Source organism: Oncorhynchus keta, chromosome 20 (assembly GCF_023373465.1).
Source record: "Oncorhynchus keta strain PuntledgeMale-10-30-2019 chromosome 20, Oket_V2, whole genome shotgun sequence".
In the NCBI taxonomy this organism is placed as follows: Eukaryota; Metazoa; Chordata; class Actinopteri; order Salmoniformes; family Salmonidae; genus Oncorhynchus; species Oncorhynchus keta.
The window spans coordinates 39,394,961-39,409,131 of NC_068440.1; the positions used below are offsets into that span (position 1 = coordinate 39,394,961).

General features: G+C 46.7%; 1 long non-coding RNA gene across 2 annotated transcripts; it reads left to right on the forward strand.

Annotated features, from left to right (window-relative positions):
- The first annotated feature begins 11,456 nt into the window (after positions 1 to 11,456).
- On the forward strand, positions 11,457 to 13,404 carry LOC127910126 (uncharacterized). 2 transcript variants are annotated; one of them, XR_008073985.1, is made up of 5 exons: positions 11,457 to 11,994; positions 12,039 to 12,082; positions 12,127 to 12,610; positions 12,655 to 12,786; positions 12,831 to 13,404. It is a non-coding gene; the product is annotated as an uncharacterized LOC127910126 (long non-coding RNA). The 2 variants fall into 2 exon arrangements; XR_008073984.1 differs by lacking the exon at positions 12,039 to 12,082 and having other exon boundaries at positions 11,465 to 11,994.
- Positions 13,405 to 14,171: the final 767 nt, after the last annotated feature.

The following is a 14,171-nucleotide window of genomic DNA, read 5'->3' on the forward strand; positions in this document are numbered from 1 at the left end:
AAATCAGGGCTTTCTGCTCCATCTCTAAATCAGGGCTTTCCTCCCACCCAATCTCTAAATCAGGGCTTTCTGCTCCATCTCTAAAGCAGGGTCTTCCTCCCACCCCCAACCAGGGCTTTCTGCTCCATCTCTAAAACAAGGTCTTCCTACCCACAACCATCTCTAAACCTGTTGACGGCCATGGTGCTAATCCTGTTAGAATCAGGAGGAGGGAGAGGCTTGGGGAAGTGTGACAGAGCCAAACGTGATGGATGGATGGATGGATAGAGAGATAGAGATAGAGAGAGAGAGAGAGAGAGAGAGAGAGTGTGTGTGTAATGCCATCTGTCCTGCTAGATTATTGGAGTAGTACAAGAAATCAGACTAGGCCAAATTAGATATGAATATAGGGCAGAGGAGAGAGGAGAGGAGAAAAAGGGGAGGAGAAAGAGAGGGGTTAGAATACATGGGGTCAGAGGTTAAAATGCACGGGGTCACTGGGTCGTGAGAGTAAGGGCGTAAAAAGAGAGAAAGAAAAAGCGAGACGTCCATTGATAAAAGCCATGATGCTGGATGTCTGAACATTCAACTGATGTTGAGATTAGGACTGGGGTTTGATCAATCATTCCTAATCAACCTTATACTGTTCACCCCCCCGTTCATCTTACTACATTAAAAAATATATATTGTATTATTAACATTATTAGTAGTGTTATTTGTATCTAATTATCTATGTATCATGTCTGAGAGATGGAATATTGTCTTTCTCTATTGTTTCATGTCTCCGTGCATTTGTGAGTGAGTGCAAAAGGTTTATTGTACAGGTTGGATAGACAGTTGACAGCGCCCTCGAGAGGAAAGCTTAGAGAGAGAGAGTCGATCACGTCGCCATGGCAACTGGGTTGTTCTTTCTCTCCCGCACCAGTCACTCCTGTTGTTTTGAGTGGCAGTTCCTTTGATGAAGCGTCCCTACAAATTCCAGCCACTCACACACACACACACACACACACACACACACACACACACACACACACACACACACACACACACACACACACACACACACACACACACACACACACACACACACACACACACACACACAAACATGCACACACACACGTGTACGCGCACACTCACACACACACATACATACACATAACACACACTCTTACCTTTGGGCTCAGCAGGAGACTCAAGGGAATTCTCTCTTAATCACTATACTGTATATACACGTTCTATCCCATATCACTATACTGTAGATACCCCTTTCTTTGTCACACTACATAACCAAAATGATGTGGACACCTGCTTGTCGAACATCTCAATCCAAGATCATGGACATTAATATGGAGTTGGTCCCCCCCATTTGCTGCTATAACAGCCTCCACTCTTCTGGGAAGGCTTCCCACTAGATGTTGGAACATTGCTGCTATAACAGCCTCCACTCTTCTGGGAAGGCTTTCCACTAGATGTTGGAACATTGCTGCTATAACAGCCTCCACTCTTCTGGGAAGGCTTCCCACTAGATGTTGGAACATTGCTGCTATAACAGCCTCCACTCTTCTGGGAAGGCTTCCCACTAGATGTTGGAACATTGCTGCTATAACAGCCTCCACTCTCCTGGGAAGGCTTTCCACTAGATGTCGGAACATTGCTGCTATAACAGCCTCCACTCTTCTGGGAAGGCTTCCCACTAGATGTTGGAACATTGCTGCTATAACAGCCTCCACTCTTCTGGGAAGGCTTCCCACTAGATGTTGGAACATTGCTGCTATAACAGCCTCCACTCTTCTGGGAAGGCTTTCCACTAGATGTTGGAACATTGCTGCTATAACAGCCTCCACTCTTCTGGGAAGGCTTCCCACTAGATGTTGGAACATTGCTGCTATAACAGCCTCCACTCTTCTGGGAAGGCTTCCCACTAGATGTTGGAACATTGCTGCTATAACAGCCTCCACTCTTCTGGGAAGGCTTTCCACTAGATGTTGGAACATTGCTGCTATAACAGCCTCCACTCTTCTGGGAAGGATTCCCACTAGATGTTGGAACATTGCTGCTATAACAGCCTCCACTCTCCTGGGAAGGCTTTCCACTAGATGTCGGAACATTGCTGCTATAACAGCCTCTACTCTTCTGGGAAGGCTTTCCACTAGATGTTGGAACATTGCTGCTATAACAGCCTCCACTCTTCTGGGAAGGCTTTCCACTAGATGTTGGAACATTGCTGCTATAACAGCCTCCACTCTCCTGGGAAGGCTTTCCACTAGATGTTGGAACATTGCTGCTATAACAGCCTCCACTCTTCTGGGAAGGCTTCCCAGTAGATGTTGGAACATTGCTGCTATAACAGCCTCCACTCTTCTGGGAAGGCTTTCCACTAGATGTTGGAACATTGCTGCTATAACAGCCTCCACTCTTGTAGGAAGTCTTTCCGCTAGATGTGGGAACATTGCTGCTATAACAGCCTCCACTCTTCTGGGAAGGCTTTCCACTAGATGTTGGAACATTGCTGCTATAACAGCCTCCACTCTCCTGGGAAGGCTTTCCACTAGATGTTGGAACATTGCTGCTATAACAGCCTCCACTCTTCTGGGAAGGCTTCCCACTAGATGTTGGAACATTGCTGCTATAACAGCCTCCACTCTTCTGGGAAGGCTTTCCACTAGATGTTGGAACATTGCTGCTATAACAGCCTCCACTCTTGTAGGAAGTCTTTCCGCTAGATGTGGGAACATTGCTGCTATAACAGCCTCCACTCTTCTGGGAAGGCTTTCCACTAGATGTTGGAACATTGCTGCTATAACAGCCTCCACTCTTCTGGGAAGGCTTTCCACTAGATGTTGTCACATTGCTACCTAGCATGGTGGTACAGTGTATAACCCCTTTGTCATTTCACTATATGTTGTATTCCCCTTTCTCTATATACATATTTATGTTCATCCCCATAATCCCTCCTTCATCCCTCAGTTTCTATTCTATATGATTCGCGTGATGTATTGTTGTCTCTGCCTTCTGGCCCTTTGTGCTGTTGTCTGAGCCCAATCATGTTTTTACCTCATTTTGTGTTGCTACCATGTTGTGTTGCTACCATGTTGTTGTCATGTTGTGCTGCTACCATGTTGTGCTGCTACCATGTTGTGTTGCTACCATGTTGTGCTGCTACCATGTTGTTGTCATGTTGTGTTGCTACTATGTTGTGTTGCTACCATGTTGCTACCATGTTGTGTTGCTACCATGTTGTGTTGCTACCATGTTGTGCTGCTACCATGTTGTGCTGCTACCATGTTGTGCTGCTACCATGTTGTGTTGCTACCATGTTGTTGTCATGTTGTGCTGCTACCATGTTGTGTTGCTACCATGTTGTTGTCATGTTGTGTTGCTACCATGTTGTGCTGCTACCATGTTGTGTTGCTACCATGTTGTGCTGCTACCATGTTGTTGTCATGTTGTGTTGCTACTATGTTGTGTTGCTACCATGTTGTTGTCATGTTGTGCTGCTACCATGTTGTTCTGCTACCATGTTGTGCTGCTACCATGTTGTGCTGCTACCATGTTGTTGTCATGTTGTGTTGCTACCATGTTGTGTTGCTACCATGTTGTGTTGCTACCATGTTGTGCTGCTACCATGTTGTGCTGCTACCATGTTGTGCTGCTACCATGTTGTGTTGCTACCATGTTGTTGTCATGTTGTTCTGCTACCATGTTGTGTTGCTACCATGTTGTTGTCATGTTGTGTTGCTACCATGTTGTTGTCATGCTGTGTTGCTACTATGCTGTGTTGCTACTATGCTATGTTGTCATGTGTTGCTACTATGCTGTGCTGTCATGTTGTGTTGCTACCATGTTGTATTGCTACTATGCTGTGTTGTCATGTGTTGCTACTATGCTATGTTGTCACGTGTTGCTACCATGCTGTGTTGTCATGTTGTGTTGCTACCATGTTGTGTTGCTACTATGCTGTGTTGTCATGTGTTGCTACTATGCTGTGTTGTCATGTGTTGCTACTATGCTGTGTTGTCATGTTGTGTTGCTACCATGTTGTGTTGCTACTATGCTGTGTTGTCATGTGTTGCTACTATGCTATGTTGTCATGTGTTGCTACTATGCTGTGTTGTCATGTTGTGTTGCTACCATGTTGTATTGCTACTATGCTGTGTTGTCATGTTGTGTTGCTACTATGCTGTGTTGTCATGTGTTGCTACTATGCTGTGTTGTCATGTGTTGCTACTATGCTGTGTTGTCATGTGTTGCTACTATGCTGTGTTGTCATGTTGTGTTGCTACTATGCTGTGTTGTCATGTGTTGCTACTATGCTGTGTTGTCATGTGTTGCTACTATGCTGTGTTGTCATGTTGTGTTGCTACTATGCTATGTTGTCATGTTGCGTTGCTACTATGCTGTGTTGTCATGTGTTGCTACTATGCTGTGTTGTCATGTTGCGTTGCTACTATGCTATGTTGTCATGTTGTGTTGCTACTATGCTGTGTTGTCATGTGTTGCTACTATGCTGTGTTGTCATGTGTTGCTACTATGCTATGTTGTCATGTTGTGTTGCTACCATGTTGTGTTGCTACTATGCTGTGTTGCTACCATGTTGTGTTGCTACTATGCTGTGTTGTCATGTGTTGCTACTATGCTGTGTTGTCATGTGTTGCTACCATGCTGTGTTGTCATGTGTTGCTACCATGCTGTGTTGTCATGTTGTGTTGCTACCATGTTGTGTTGCTACTATGCTGTGTTGTCATGTTGTGTTGCTACCATGTTGTGTTGCTACTATGCTGTGTTGTCATGTTGTGTTGCTACTACACTGTTTTGTAGAGTTTGTGTTTTGGATTTGTGTTACGTTGTGTGATTAAACATGGATCGCAATATACACGCTGCAGTTTGGTCCGACTCTCCTTCACCACATGAAAACCGTGACAACTACCACCACTAAACCACAGCTGATATATTTCTCCATTAAAACCACTACCTGCTGATATATCTCTCCATTAAAACCACTACCACCACTGCTGATATATCTCTCCATTAAAACCACTACCTGCTGATATATCTCTCCATTAAAACCACTAAACCACTGCTGATATATCTCTCCATTAAAACCACTAAACCACTGCTGATATATCTCTCCATTAAAACCACTAAACCACTGCTGATATATCTCTCCATTAAAACCACTACCACCACTGCTGATATATCCATTAAAACCACTACCTGCTGATATATCTCTCCATTAAAACCACTACCACCACTAAACCACTGCTGATATATCTCTCCATTAAAACCACTAAACCACTGCTGATATATCTCTCCATTAAAACCACTACCACCACTGCTGATATATCCATTAAAACCACTACCTGCTGATATATCTCTCCATTAAAACCACTACCTGCTGATATATCTCTCCATTAAAACCACTAAACCACTGCTGATATATCTCTCCATTAAAACCACTACCACCACTAAACCACTGCTGATATATCTCTCCATTAAAACCACTACCACCACTAAACCACTGCTGATATATCTCTCCATTAAAACCACTACCACCACTGCTGATATATCCATTAAAACCACTACCTGCTGATATATCTCTCCATTAAAACCACTAAACCACTGCTGATATATCTCTCCATTAAAACCACTACCACCACTAAACCACTGCTGATATATCTCTCCATTAAAACCACTAAACCACTGCTGATATATCTCTCCATTAAAACCACTACCACCACTAAACCACTGCTGATATATCTCTCCATTAAAACCACTAAACCACTGCTGATATATCTCTCCATTAAAACCACTACCACCACTAAACCACTGCTGATATATCTCTCCATTAAAACCACTAAACCACTGCTGATATATATCTCTCCATTAAAACCACTACCACCACTAAACCACAGCTGATATATCTCGCCATTAAAACCACTACCACCACTAAACCACAGCTGATATATCTCTCCATTAAAACCACTACAACCACTAAACCACTGCTGATATATCTCTCCATTAAAACCACTACTAAACCACAGCTGATATATCTCTCCATTAAAACCACTACCACCACTAAACCACTACCATCACTAAATCTATATAGCTCTCCCCCCACCCCTCCCACCAACCCCTCTGTCCCCCTGTCATATTCTACCAGGTGATGTTCCATGCAAGACTCCAACGCTGTTGCTCTGGAAACCCCAGTGAACGTTCTACAGTGACCATGGTAACGGTTGAGCCTGTGTGGTGGAGGGCGTTCACATTTACACGTGTGGCGGGCAGAATGCAGACGTATGTTTGTTTGGGTGTGTGTGTTTGGGTGTGTTTGGGTGTGCGCCCAAGTGCCTGCCTGCATGCTTGTTTGTGTGTGATGGTACTTTGAGAATCTAATCTCCTATCAGAGTCAACATGGCCCACTGCTTGCATTGCTCTGTATCCTGATGTCTCTGACCGTGGCTACTGGCTGCTAACACCACTAAAACCAATAAGACATTACCACCACTGACACCACAACCATTACTAAATACACTACCACCACTACAACCACTATCATCACTATCACCACTACCAAAACATTCAAAATTACCACCACTATCAAAATTAAAACCACTACCACCACAACCACCATTAACACCACTACCACCACTATCTCCACTTCCACCATTAACACCACTACTGCCATTGTTAACACCACTATCACCACTGCCACCAATTTCACCATTAACACGACATTCCCAATTAACACCACTGCCACCACTACCACCATTAACACCACTACCAATGCCGCAACCACCACAACTACCATCATTAACAACCTGATCACCATTAACCACACTACCACCATTAGCACCACTACCACCACTAACCACCACTACCACAACAACGATCATCTTTAACAGCACTTCCGCCAATTCCATCACTACCACCACATCCACCATTAACACCACTACCACCACCACATCCACCATTTACCATCACTACCACCACTACCACCACTACCACCACATCCACCATTAAACCACTACCACCATTAACACCACTAACACCATTAACACCATTAACACCACAACCACCACCACTAACACCACAACCACCATTAACACCACAACTACCACCACTAACACCACCATTACCACCATTACCACCATTACCACCATTAACACCACTAACACCACTACCACAACCACCATTAACATCACTATCTCCACTTTCACCATTAACAACACTACCACGACTACCACCACTACCACTGTTAACACCACTATCACCACTGCCACCAATTTCACAATTAACACCACTAACACTACATCCACCATTAACACCACTTTCACCATTAGCGCCACTACTAACACCACTTCCACATGCTACCACCACTTCCACCACCCACCTATACTCTATATATACACACACACATATATTATACATCTCTCTCCCTTTCTCTGTGTGTTTGACTCTCTTTACTTTGTCTTTCTCTCTCACACACACACACTGCTCTCCTGCTGCGAGTGACGAAGAGTCTCCGCGACAGGCACATCAATAATATGAAACTCCAAATTTACAAACTCTCTCACACACACACACACACACACACACACACACACACACACACACACACACACACACACACACACACACACACACACACGCACAGACAGACACAGACACAGACCCTGCTACCTCACCATCACATATACACACACACACACACACACACACACACACACACACACACACACACACACACACACACACACACACACACACACACACACACACACACACACACACACACACACACATACATACATACAGACACACACACACACACATACAGACACACACACATACAGACACAGACCCTGCCACCTAGTAATAATATATATATATTACTATTTATATTATTACCCTGCCACCTCACCATCACATACAGACACACACCCTACTACCTCACCATCACATACAGACACAGACCCTGCTACCTCACCATCACATACAGACACAGACCCTGCTACCTCACCATCACATACAGACACAGACCCTGCCACCTCACCATCACATACAGACACACACCCTGCTACCTCACCATCACATACAGACACAGACCCTGCTACCTCACCATCACATACAGACACAGACCCTGCTACCTCACCATCACATACAGACACAGACCCTGCCACCTCACCATCACATACAGACACAGACCCTGCTACCTCACCATCACATACAGACACAGACCCTGCTACCTCACCATCACATACAGACACAGACCCTGCTACCTCACCATCACATACAGACACAGACCCTGCTACCTCACCATCACATACAGACACAGACCCTGCTACCTCACCATCACATACAGACACACACCCTGCTACCTCACCATCACATACAGACACAGACCCTGCTACCTCACCATCACATACAGACACAGACCCTGCTACCTCACCATCACATACAGACACACACTCTGCTACCTCACCATCACATACAGACACACACTCTGCTACCTCACCATCACATGCAGACACACACTGCTACCTCACCATCACATACAGACACAGACTCTGCTACCTCACCATCCCATACAGACACACACCCTGCCACCTCACCTTCACATACAGACACAGACCCTGCTACCTCACCATCACATACAGACACAGACCCTGCTACCTCACCATCACATACAGACACACACCCTGCCACCTCACCTTCACATACAGACCCTGCTACCTCACCATCACATACAGACACAGACCCTGCTACCTCACCATCACATACAGACACACACCCTGCCACCTCACCATCACATACAGACACACACCCTACTACCTCACCATCACATACAGACACAGACCCTGCTACCTCACCATCACATACAGACACAGACCCTGCTACCTCACCATCACATACAGACACAGACCCTGCTACCTCACCATCACATACAGACACACACCCTGCTACCTCACCATCACATACAGACACAGACCCTGCTACCTCACCATCACATACAGACACAGACCCTGCTACCTCACCATCACATACAGACACAGACCCTGCTACCTCACCATCACATACAGACACAGACCCTGCCACCTCACCATCACATACAGACACAGACCCTGCTACCTCACCATCACATACAGACACAGACCCTGCTACCTCACCATCACATACAGACACAGACCCTGCCACCTCACCATCACATACAGACACACACCCTGCCACCTCACCATCCCATACAGACCCTGCCAACTCACCATCACATACAGACACAGACCCTGCTACCTCACCATCACATACAGACACAGACCCTGCTACCTCACCATCACATACAGACACAGACCCTGCCACCTCACCATCACATACAGACACACACCCTGTTACCTCACCATCACATACAGACACGCACCCTGTTACCTCACCATCACATACAGACACAGACCCTGCTACCTCACCATCACATACAGACACACACCCTGCCACCTCACCATCGCCTTTACATGTCTCCTCTCTAATGACCAAAGAAAGGAGAGAGCGAGGGAGGAGAGTTTTATGAAAAATAGACGACAAACCATAAAGGGCAGGTTGCACTAAATGTCACTCTATGTCAGGGGGAACCAGACACGGAGAGAGGGAACGAGAGCTGGGTTTGATGAGGGAGAGAACCAGGCGGAGACTCCTCTCTCTCTCTCGTCTTTAGCTTCAACACAGAGATAGATAATGGCTACTTACAACACAATTGCATCTTCCATTGTATCTAGAGAGAGATAAAAGCACTTACCACATTATACTATCTGAGTGATTGCAGTCAATTACCCAATTAATTATCCAATCAATCAAGAAGGTCTGTAATTAACCCCTCACATTACCATTCATTCTACACTCACATTGTTTAGAACATATCAACCAGTGCAGAACCACATGATGAAAAAAATCAAGGACCCTGGTTTGACTTGATTGTCCTATTCTCTATTTTGTTTACAGAAACTCATTTAATAACTTATGTAGTTTAGCTTTGTGTGTTGAATTGAAATGTGACTCAATTATCTCACCGCCAGTTTAATTCTCATCTCTGCAAGGATGAGAGGAGGAGAGTCAGGCAGGTAGAGAAGAGAGGGAAAGAGAAAGAGAGATGTACGACCGTATTAGAGACACATTTATTTTCATTTTGGTACTTAAACTATATGCTCATCCTTACAACACTGTATATAGACATAATATAACATTTGAAATGTCTTTATTATTTTGGAACTTGTGTGAGTGTAATATTTTCAGTTCACATTTTATTGTTTATTTTACCTTTGTTTACCAAAACAAGATAAATGGATAATGTAAACATATGTTTCCCATGCCCATTGAATTGAAAGTTAGAGAGACATTATTTCTAATCTCTTTGAAGATGCTAGGCAGGGAGAGAAATGGCAAAAATAACCATCTACTCTAATGAAATCTCTCTCTCAAGTGAAGTAGATAATAAATAAAAGTGAAATGAACAGTTAACATTACACTCACAGAAGTTCCAAAAGAACAAAGACATTACAAATGTCATATTATATACAGTTGTCGTGTCTTTGGCTATGCCAGAGTAAGTGATTTGACATGCTATTCCTTTTTTTTTCGTTGTTGGATTTTACCCCCTTTTCTCCCCAATTTCGTGGTATCCAATTGTTAGTAGTTACTATCTTGTCTCATCGCTACAACTCCCGTACGGGCTCGGGAGAGACGAAGGTCAAAAGCCATGTGTCCCCCGAAACACAACCCAACCAAGCCGCACTGCTTCTTAACACAGCACGCATCCAACCTGGAAGCCAGCCGCACCAATGTATCGGAGGAAACACCGTACACTGCACCCGGCCCGCCACAGGAGTCACTAGTGCGCGATGAGACAAGGTTATCCCTGCCGGCCAAACCCTCCCTAACTCGGACGACGCTAGGCCAATTGTGCGTCGCCCCCACGGACCTCCCGGTCGCGGCCGGCTGCGACAGAGCCTGTGCGCGAACCCAGTCTCTGGTGGCACAGCTAATTTCTCTGTAATTAATATTACCTGATTAAGCTAATCAGGTAGATAATTAACTAGAAAGTCGGGGGACCACGAAATAATGTTTATAGAGCTGTTATCTTCCGAATAAACTCTTAAAGACCTGGTAATGGTTTACCTCAATAGCAGTCAATATTTAATCACCACTTTATTTAGTCTCATCTGAAAGTTGTAAAATCTTGGTCATCTTCACGAACCCTGGTTAACAAGTTGAATCAGCAATACAAAATTTGGTTTAATTGTTTATTTACTAAATACCTAAATAATCACACAGAATGGATCATACATTGATTACAAATGATGTCATCCTTGACTGACGGGCGGAGGTCAATATCCTTCCATGATACCCGGGCCAGGTCCGCGGACCCAAAATGGATGCAGGTAATGAGGCAGTGATCACTGAGATCCTGCTTGAAAACAGCAGAGGTGTATTTGGAGGGCAAGTTGGTCAGGAGAATATCTATGAGGGTGCCCGTGTTTACGGATTTAGTGTTGTACCTGGTGGGTTCCTTGGTGATTTGTTTGCGATTAAGGGCATCTATCTTAAATTGGGGCTAGCAACAGTAGATGGTCCAGGGTGTACATGCACATTTCCAGATATCATCAGCAGTAATACAATCAAGGCACGGCAGAGGACAGGGAGAGCTCTGCAGTGCTGATTTATGCATTAGATGGCAACAAGATCGAAACTTTGTCGGGAGCTGAGGTGGGCTGTTCTGCTGTGGTGTCGAGACTTTGTCGGGAGCTGAGGTGGGCTGTTCTGCTGTGGTGTCGAGACTTTGTCGGGAGCTGAGGTGGGCTGTTCTGCTGTGGTGTCGAGACTTTGTCGGGAGCTGAGGTGGGCTGTTCTGCTGTGGTGTCGAGACTTTGTCGGGAGCTGAGGTGGGCTGTTCTGCTGTGGTGTCGAGACTTTGTCGGGAGCTGAGGTGGGCTGTTCTGCTGTGGTGTCGAGACTTTGTCGGGAGCTGAGGTGGGCTGTTCTGCTGTGGTGTCGAGACTTAGTCGGGAGCTGAGGTGGGCTGTTCTGCTGTGGTGTCGAGACTTTGTCGGGAGCTGAGGTGGGCTGTTCTGCTGTGGTGTCGAGACTTAGTCGGGAGCTGAGGTGGGCTGTTCTGCTGTGGTGTCGAGACTTTGTCGGGAGCTGAGGTGGGCTGTTCTGCTGTGGTGTCGAGACTTTGTCGGGAGCTGAGGTGGGCTGTTCTGCTGTGGTGTCGAGACTTTGTCGGGAGCTGAGGTGGGCTGTTCTGCTGTGGTGTCGAGACTTTGTCGGGAGCTGAGGTGGGCTGTTCTGCTGTGGTGTCGAGACTTTGTCGGGAGCTGAGGTGGGCTGTTCTGCTGTGGTGTCGAGACTTTGTCGGGAGCTGAGGTGGGCTGTTCTGCTGTGGTGTCGAGACTTTGTCGGGAGCTGAGGTGGGCTGTTCTGCTGTGGTGTCGAGACTTTGTCGGGAGCTGAGGTGGGCTGTTCTGCTGTGGTGTCGAGACTTTGTCGGGAGCTGAGGTGGGCTGTTCTGCTGTGGTGTCGAGACTTTGTCGGGAGCTGAGGTGGGCTGTTCTGCTGTGGTGTCGAGACTTTGTCGGGAGCTGAGGTGGGCTGTTCTGCTGTGGTGTCGAGACTTTGTCGGGAACTGAGGTGGGCTGTTCTGCTGTGGTGTCGAGACTTTGTCGGGAGCTGAGGTGGGCTGTTCTGCTGTGGTGTCGAGACTTTGTCGGGAGCTGAGGTGGGCTGTTCTGCTGTGGTGTCGAGACTTTGTCGGGAGCTGAGGTGGGCTGTTCTGCTGTGATGTCGAGACTTTGTCGGGAGCTGAGGTGGGCTGTTCTGCTGTGGTGTCGAGACTTTGTCGGGAGCTGAGGTGGGCTGTTCTGCTGTGGTGTCGAGACTTTGTCGGGAGCTGAGGTGGGCTGTTCTGCTGTGGTGTCGAGACTTTGTCGGGAGCTGAGGTGGGCTGTTCTGCTGTGGTGTCGAGACTTTGTCGGGAGCTGAGGTGGGCTGTTCTGCTGTGGTGTCGAGACTTTGTCGGGAGCTGAGGTGGGCTGTTCTGCTGTGGTGTCGAGACTTTGTCGGGAGCTGAGGTGGGCTGTTCTGCTGTGGTGTCGAGACTTAGTCGGGAGCTGAGGTGGGCTGTCCTGCGTGGGTGGCCACCTCTCTAGTGGGTTGTTCTGTCACACGCCATCCCCCTCAAACTCTCCTCCAGCAGTCTGATCTACTCCTCTAGTGCTCTGTTGCCTCACCACAGTCCAGAGTGCAGATATGTCTCTCTCCACCTCCAGCACTCTGGGTCTGGCTAAGAGGGTGTTGTTGTGCTGGACTGTTGTCTGGGTCTGGCTAAGAGGGTGTTGTTGTGCTGGACTGTTGTCTGGGTCTGGCTAAGAGGGTGTTGTTGTGCTGGACTTTTGTCTGAGTCTGGCTAAGAGGGTGTTGTTGTGCTGGACTGTTGTCTGGGTCTGGCTAAGAGGGTGTTGTTGTGCTGGACTGTTGTCTGGGTCTGGTTAACAGGGTGTTGTTGTGCTGGACTGTTGTCTGGGTCTGGTTAAGAGGGTGTTGTTGTTCTGGACTTTTGTCTGAGTCTGGCTAAGAGGGTGTTGTTGTGCTGGACTGTTGTCTGAGTCTGGCTAAGAGGGTGTTGTTGTGCTGGACTGTTGTCTGGGTCTGGTTAAGGGGTGTTGTTGTGCTGGACTGTTGTCTGGGTCTGGCTAAGAGGGTGTTGTTGTTCTGGACTTTTGTCTGAGTCTGGCTAAGAGGGTGTTGTTGTGCTGGACTGTTGTCTGAGTCTGGCTAAGAGGGTGTTGTTGTGCTGGACTGTTGTCTGGGTCTGGTTAAGAGGGTGTTGTTGTGCTGGACTGTTGTCTGGGTCTGGTTAAGAGGGTGTTGTTGTGCTGGACTGTTGTCTGAGTCTGGTTAAGAGGGTGTTGTTGTGCTGGACTGTTGTCTGGGTCTGGTTAATGGGGTGTTGTTGTGCTGGACTGTTGTCTGGGTCTGGCTAAGAGGGTGTTGTGCTGGACTGTTGTCTGGGTCTGGTTAATGGGGTGTTGTTGTGCTGGACTGTTGTCTGGGTCTGGCTAAGAGGGTGTTGTGCTGGACTGTTGTCTGGGTCTGGTTAATGGGGTGTTGTGCTGGACTGTTGTCTGAGTCTGGTTAACAGGGTGTTG